At 40.7% G+C, this 7845-nt stretch overlaps 1 non-coding gene across 1 annotated transcript; it reads right to left on the bottom strand.

The window, feature by feature from the left end:
- Window positions 1–776: 776 nt before the first annotated feature.
- On the bottom strand, window positions 777–884 carry LOC112798454 (small nucleolar RNA R71). The gene has a single exon (XR_003200065.1). It is a non-coding gene; the product is annotated as a small nucleolar RNA R71 (small nucleolar RNA).
- Between the last annotated feature and the right edge of the window lie 6961 nt (window positions 885–7845).

Below are 7845 nucleotides of genomic sequence, written 5' to 3'. Positions count from 1 at the left end.
TTCAAAATTTCTTTTAATTAATTCACTTTAATTTTCAAAAATTTCTTTTCCTCTTCTCACATCCTTCTATTTATGGACTAACACTTCTCCTCAATGCACAATTCGAACTCTATCCCTCTTGATAAGTTCGAATTCTTCTACCTCCTCCTTCTATTCTTCTTTTCCTCTGACACTTCAAGGAATCTCTATACTGTGACATAGAGGATTCCATATTTTCTTGTTTTCTTCTCTTTTATATGAGCAGGAGCAAAGATAAAGGCATTCTTGTTGAAGCTAACCCTGAACCTGAAAGGACCTTGAAGCGAAAGCTAAGAGAAGCTAAAGCATAATTCTCTATAGAGGACCTAACAAAAATCTTCAAAGAAGAAGACATGGCAGCCGAAAACAACAACAATGCAAACAAAACAAGGAAGGTGTTGGGTGACTTTACTGCACCTACTCCCGACTTCTATGGGAGAAGCATCTCTATCCCTGCCATTGGAGCAAACAACTTTGAGTTTAAACCTCAATTAGTTTCTCTAATACAATAGAATTGCAAGTTCCATGGACTTCCATTGGAAGATCCTCATCAGTTTTTAGCTGAATTCTTGCAAATCTATGACACTGTCAAGACCAATGGGGTTGACCCTGAGGTCTACAGACTTATGCTATTCCCTTTTGCTGTAAGAGACAGAGTTAGGATATGGCTGGACTCACAACCTAAAGAAAGCCTGAACTCTTGGAAAAAGCTAGTCAATGCCTTCTTGGCAAAGTTCTTTCCACCTCAAAAATTGAGTAAGCTTAGAGTGGAAGTCCAAACCTTCAGACAGAAGGAAGGTGAATCCCTCTATGAAGCTTGGGAAAGATACAAACAATTGATCAGAAAGTGTCCTTCTGACATGCTTTCTGAATGGAGCATCATAGGTATCTTCTATGATGGTCTGTCTGAACTGTCCAAGATGTCATTGGACAGCTCTGCTGGAGGATCTCTTCATCTGAAGAAGACGCCTGCAGAAGCTCAAGAACTCATCGAAATGGTTGGAAATAACCAATTCATGTACACTTCTGAAAGGAATCCTGTGAACAATTGGACAAATCAGAAGAAAGGAGTCCTTGAGATTGATACACTGAATGCCATACTGGCTCAGAACAAAATATTAACTCAGCAAGTCAATATGATTTCTCAAAGTCTGTCTGAAATACAAGCTGCACCAGGCAGTACTAAGGACGCTTCATCTGAAGAAGAAGCTTATGATCCTGAGAACCCATCAATGGAAGAGGTGAATTACATGGGAGAACCCTATGGAAACATCTATAATCCTTCATGGAGAAATCATCCAAATCTCTCATGGAAGGATCAATAGAGACCTCAACAAGGTTTCAACAACAATAATGGTGGAAGAAACAGGTTTAGCAATGGCAAGCCTTTTCCATCATCTTCTCAGCAACAGACAGAGAATTCTAAGCAGAGCCACTCTGACTTAGCAACCATGGTCTCTGATCTAATCAAAACCACCCAAAGTTTCATGACTGAAACAAGGTCCTCCATTAGAAACTTGGAGGCACAGGTGGGTCAGCTGAGTAAGAAAGTTACTGAACTCCCTCCTAATACTCTTCCAAGCAATACAGAAGATAATCCAAAAGGAGAGTGTAAGGCCATCAACATGGCCGAATTTGGAGAGGAGAAAGAGGCAGTGAACGCCACTTAGGAAGACCTCAACGGACGACCACTGGCCTCCAATGAGTTCCCTAATGAGGAACCATGGGAATCTGAGGCTCACACTGAGACCATAGAGATTCTATTGGATTTACTTCTGCCATTCATGAGCTCTGATGACTATTCTTCCTCTAAAGAGAACGAAGATGTCACTGAAGAGCAAGTTGCTAAATACCTTGGAGCAATCATGAAGCTAAATGACAAGTTATTTGGTAATGAGACTTGGGAGGATGAACCCCCTTTGCTCACCAAAGAACGGGATGACTTGACTAGGCAGAGATTACCTCAAAAGAGACAGGACCCTGGAAAGTTCTCAATACCTTATACAGTAGGCACCATGACCTTCAAGAAGGCTCTGTGTCACCTAGGGTCAAGCATAAACCTCATGCCTCTCTCTGTAATGGAGAAGCTAGGGATCTTTGAGGTGCAAGCTGCAAGAATCTCACTAGAGATGGCAGACAATTCAAGAAAATAAGCTTATGGACTTGTAGAGGATGTTCTGGTAAAGATTGAAGACCATTACATCCCTGCTGATTTCATAGTCCTAGAGACTAGGAAGTGCATGGATGAATCCATCATCCTTGGTAGACCCTTCCTAGCCACAGCAAAGGCTGTGATTGATGTTGACAGAGGAGAATTAATCATTCAAGTGAATGAAGAATCCTTTGTGTTTAAGGCTCAAGGATATCCCTCTGTAACCATGGAGAGGAAGCATGAAGAGCTTCTCTCAAAACAGAGTCAAACAGAGCCCCCACAGTCAAACTCTAAGTTTGGTGGTGGGAGGCCACAACCAAATTCTAAGTTTGGTGTTGAACCCCCACATTCAAACTCTAAGTTTGGTGTTGGGAGGTTCCAACATTGCTCTGAGTATCTGTGAGGCTCCATGAGAGCCCACTGTCAGGCTACTGACATTAAAGAAGCGCTTGTTAGGAGGCAACCCAATGTTATATTATCTATTTTCCTATGTTATTTTATGTTTTCTACAGGTTGATGATCATGGGAAGTCACAAAATCAATTGAAAAAGCAAAAACAGCATGAAAAACAGAAAGAAAAACAACACACCCTAGAGGAAAACTTGCTGGCGTTTAAACGCCAGTAAGGGCAGCAAATGGGCGTTTAACGCCCAGTCTGGTACCATTCTGGGCGTTTAACGCCAGAAAGGGGCACCAGACTGGCGTTAAACGCTAGGAAGGGGCAAGAAGCTGGCGTTAAATGCCAGAAATGGGCACCAGCCCGGCGTTTAACGCCAGAATTGGCAAAAAGAGCATTTTTGCTCGCCACTTGGTGCAGGGATGAATTTTCCTTGACACCTCAGGATCTGTGGACCTCACAGGATCCCCACCTACCCCACCACTCTCTCTTCTTCACCCATTCACCAATCACTTCAACACCTCTTCCCCAAAAACCCCTCACCTATCAAATCCCACTATTCTCTTCACCACTCACATCCATCCTTCATATAACCCTACCTACCTCACCATTCAAATTCAAACCACTTCCCTCCCAAACCCACCCATAATGGCCGAACCATACACCCCCTCTCCACTCCTATATAAACCCATTTTCACTCCTTCATTTTCACACAAACTAAACACTACTTCTCCCCCTTGGCCGAACCACAAAGCCACCTCCATCTCCTCTATTTCTTCTTCTTCTACTCTCTTCTTTCTTCTTTTGCTCGAGGACGAGCAAAGCTTCTAAGTTTGGTGTGGTAAAAGCATTGCTTTTTGTTTTTTCATAACCATTTATGGCATCTAAGGCCGGAGAAACCTCTAGAAAGAGGAAAGGGAAGGCAAAAGCTTCCTCCTCCGAGTCATGGGAGATGGAGAGATTCATCTCAAGGGTGCATCAATACCACTTCTATGAAGTTATAGCCATGAAGAAGGTGATCCCGAGGTCCCTTTCAAACTCAAAAAGAGTGAATATTCGGAGATCCGACATGAGATCCGAAGAAGAGGTTGGGAAGTTCTTACCAACCCCATTCAACAAGTCAGAATCTTAATGGTTCAAGAGTTCTATGCCAATGCATGGATCACCAAGAACCATGATCAAAGTGTGAACCCAGACCCAAAGAATTGGCTTACAATGGTTCGGGGGAAATGCTTAGATTTTAGTCCGGAAAATGTAAGGTTGGCATTCAACTTGCCCATAATGCAAGGAGATGAACACCCTTACACTAGAAGGGTCAACTTTGATCAAAGGTTAGACCAAGTCCTCATAGACATTTGTGAAGAGGGTGCTCAATGGAAGAGAGATTCAAGAGGGAAGCCGGTTCAACTAAGAAGGCATGACCTCAAGCCCGTGGCTAGAGGATGGTTGGCGTTTATCCAATGCTCAATGATTCCCACTAGCAACCGGTCCGAAGTTACTATAGACCGGGCTATCAGGATTCATAGCATCATGATTGGAGAGGAAGTAGAAGTTCATGAGGTTATATCCCAAGAACTTTATAAGGTGGCGGACAAGTCCTCTACCTTGGCAAGGTTAGCTTTCCCTCATCTCATTTGTCACCTCTGTTATTCAGTTGGAATTGACATAGAGGGAGACATCCTCATTGATGAAGACAAGCCCATCACTAAGAAGAGGATGGAGCAAACAAGAGATCCCACTCACCATGAAATCCCTGAGATGCCTCAAGGGATGCACTTTCCTCCACAAAACTATTGGGAGCAAATCAACACCGCCCTAGGAGAGTTGAGTTCCAACATGGGACAACTAAGGGTGGAGCACCAAGAACATTCCATTCTCCTCCATGAAATTAGAGAAGATCAAAGAATCATGAGAGAGGAGCAACAAAGGCAAGGAAGAGACATTGAGGAGCTCAAGCACTCCATAAGATCTTTAAGAGGAAGAACAAGCCGCCATCACTAAGGTGGACCCGTTCTTTAACTTCCTTGTTCTTTATTTTCCTATTTTTCGAATTTTTTTATGCTTATGTTTATCTATGTTTGTGTCTTATGATCATTAGTGTCTTAGTGTCTATGCCTTAAAGTTATGAATGTCCTATGAATCCATCACCTTTCTTAAATGAAAAATATTCTTAATTGAAAAAGAGAAAAATTGCATGAATTTTGAATTTTATAACAGATTAATTATTTTGATGTGGTGGCAATACTTTGACTTCTGAATGTATGCTTGAACAATGCATATGTCTTTTGAATTTATTGTTCATGAATTTTGGCTCTTGAAAGAATGATGAAAAAGGAGACATGTTACTGAGGATATTAAAAATCATAAAAATGATTCTTGAAACAAGAAAAAGCAGTGAATTCAAAAAAAAGATAGTATATACGAGAAAAGAAAAGAGAAAAAGAAATAATAAATTTGTGATCCAAGGCAAAAAGAGTGTGCTTAAGAACCCTGGGCACCTCTAATTGGGGACTCTAGCAAAGCTGAGTCACAATCTGAAAAGGTTCACCCAGTTATGTGTCTGTGGCATGTATGTATCCGGTGGAAATACTGGAAGACAGAGTGCTTTAGGCCACGGCCAAGACTCATAAAGTAGCTATGTTCAAGAATCATCATACTTAACTAAGAGAATCAATAACACTATCTGGATTCTGAGTTCCTATAGAAGCCAATCATTCTGAATTTCAAAGGATAGAGTGAGATGCCAAAACTGTTCAGAGGCAAAAAGCTAAAAGCCCCGCTCATCTAATTAATACTGATCTTCATAGATGCTTTTGGAATTCATTGCATATTCTCTTCTTTTTATCTTAATTGATTTTCAGTTGCTTAGGGAGAAGCAACAATTTAAGTTTGGTGTTGTGATGAGCGGATAATTTATACGCTTTTTGGTATTATTTTTAGTATGTTTTTAGTATGTTTTAGTTAGTTTTTATTATATTTTTATTAGTTTTTAGTTAAAATTCACTTTTCTGGACTTTACTATGAGTTTGTGTGTTTTTCTGTGATTTCAGGTATTTTCTAGCTGAAATTGAGGGACCTGAGCAAAAATCTGATTCAGAGGCTGAAAAGGACTGCAGATGCTGTTGGATTCTGACCTCCCTGCACTCAAAGTGGATTTTCTGGAGCTACAGAAGCCCAATTGGCGCGCTTTCAATTGCGTTGGAAAGTAGACATTCTGGGCTTTCCAGAAATGTATAATAATCCATACTTTGCCCGAGATTTGATGTCCCAAACCGGCGTTTCAAATCAGGTCAAGAATTTTGGCGTTTAACGCCGGAACTGGCACAAGAATGGGAGTTAAACGCCCAGACTAGCACAAAAGCTGGCGTTTAACTCCAAGAAAAGTCTCTACACATGAAAGCTTCAATGCTCAGCCCAAGCACACACCAAGTGGACCCAGAAGTGTATTTTTATGTCATTTACTCATCTTTGTAAACCCTAAGCTACTAGTTCTCTACAAATAGGACCTTTTGCTATTGTATTTTTATCTTGGTTCTTCTGGTTCCCTCTCTGGGGCCAAAGCCAATGATCACCATTATCAATTATGTATTTTCAACGGTGGAGTTTCTGCACACCATAGATTAGGGTGTGGAGCTCTGCTGTACCTCGAGTATTAATGCAATTACTATTGTTCTTCTATTCAATTCAGCTTATTCTTGTTCTAAGATATCACTTGTTCCTCAACTTGATGAATGTGATGATCCGTGACACTCATCACCATTCTCACCTATGAACGTGCGCCTGACAACCACCTCCGTTCTACCTTAGATTGAGTGGATATCTCTTGGATTCTTTAATCAGAATCTTCGTGGTATAAGCTAGAATTGATGGCGGCATTCAAGAGAATCCGGAAGGTCTAAACCTTGTCTGTGGAATTCTGAGTAGGATTCGAGGATTGAATGACTGTGACGAGCTTCAAACTTGCGATTGTGGGGCGTTAGTGACAGACGCAAAAGAATCACAAGATTCTATTCCGACATGATCGAGAACCGACAGATGAATAGCCGTGCTCTGACAGAGCGCGTTGAACATTTTCACTGAGAGGACGGGACTGTAGCCATTGACAACGGTGATGCCCAACATACAGCTTGCCATGGAAAGGAGTAAGAAGGATTGGATGAAGACAGTAGGAAAGCAGAGAGACAAAAGGGACAGAGCATCTCTATACGCTTATCTGAAATTCTCACCAATGAATTACATAAGTATCTCTATCTTTATTTTATGCTTTATTCATAAATCATCTATAACCATTTGAATCTGCCTGACTGAGATTTACAAGATGACCATAGCTTGCTTTATACCAACAATCTCCGTGGGATCGACCCCTTACTTGCGTAAGGTTTATTACTTGGACGACCCTGTGCACTTGCTGGTTAGTTGTGCGAAGTTATGATAAAGAGTTGAGATTGCAATTGAGCATACCATGTTGATGGCGTCATTGATGATCACAATTTCGTACACCACCTATCCACACCAAACAATCGATATCAAAGTGATTAGTCTCGATATCTCAAGCCTAGTACTTTAATTATCCTAAAAAGGCACTCACAAATAAGCATGTTATGCATATCAAGCAGATATCCTAAATAGTATGAAAGAAAAAGACACAGAGTATGCAATGAAGCACAATCGGTCCATCTTTCAGGCTCGTAAGGATGAACCACTCTGATACCACCAAATGTAGCACCCTAATTACCCTAAGCTTTACCTCTAGCCGTAAAGCAAAAGATAACTAAGTGTCACGACAATTCTAAGACTTATACGATGATATATATATATATATAGAAAGGAATAATAGTACGAGAAACCCGATGAAGGATTATAGCTCAAAAATAGAGATAGAAAAGTGCGAAGCGTTCACACGATAACTAAAAGCATAATGGATAAGATACCGGTACAAGATAACAAAGCATATGTAGTTATATAAGCATAATAGTCACAGAGTACTAGCCGCAGCCCACAGAGTTTAGGCCGACTAGTTATATACTGTCTCTCAAGTTTTTAGCCTCTAAGGCAACAAAGTAATAAAGGTACAAAAGGTAGAGAGTACTAGGATGTGAAGTTCTAACCTCCATGTGCTCCCATCACCACCGCCTACCGAACCTTTCATTCCCAGTAGAAAACATAAGTAATTCATACAAGTAAAGCACAAATAATTATCATGTATAGCAAGTAAATCAAGAAGCAATTAAGCATGTTATACAATTAGGCATAGTATGCAAGTAAACAAAGCAAGTAA

Source organism: Arachis hypogaea, chromosome 4 (assembly GCF_003086295.3).
Source record: "Arachis hypogaea cultivar Tifrunner chromosome 4, arahy.Tifrunner.gnm2.J5K5, whole genome shotgun sequence".
In the NCBI taxonomy this organism is placed as follows: Eukaryota; Viridiplantae; Streptophyta; class Magnoliopsida; order Fabales; family Fabaceae; genus Arachis; species Arachis hypogaea.
The sequence above is the reverse complement of the archived record's forward strand: the minus strand, read 5'-3'. Positions and strand labels throughout refer to the sequence as shown.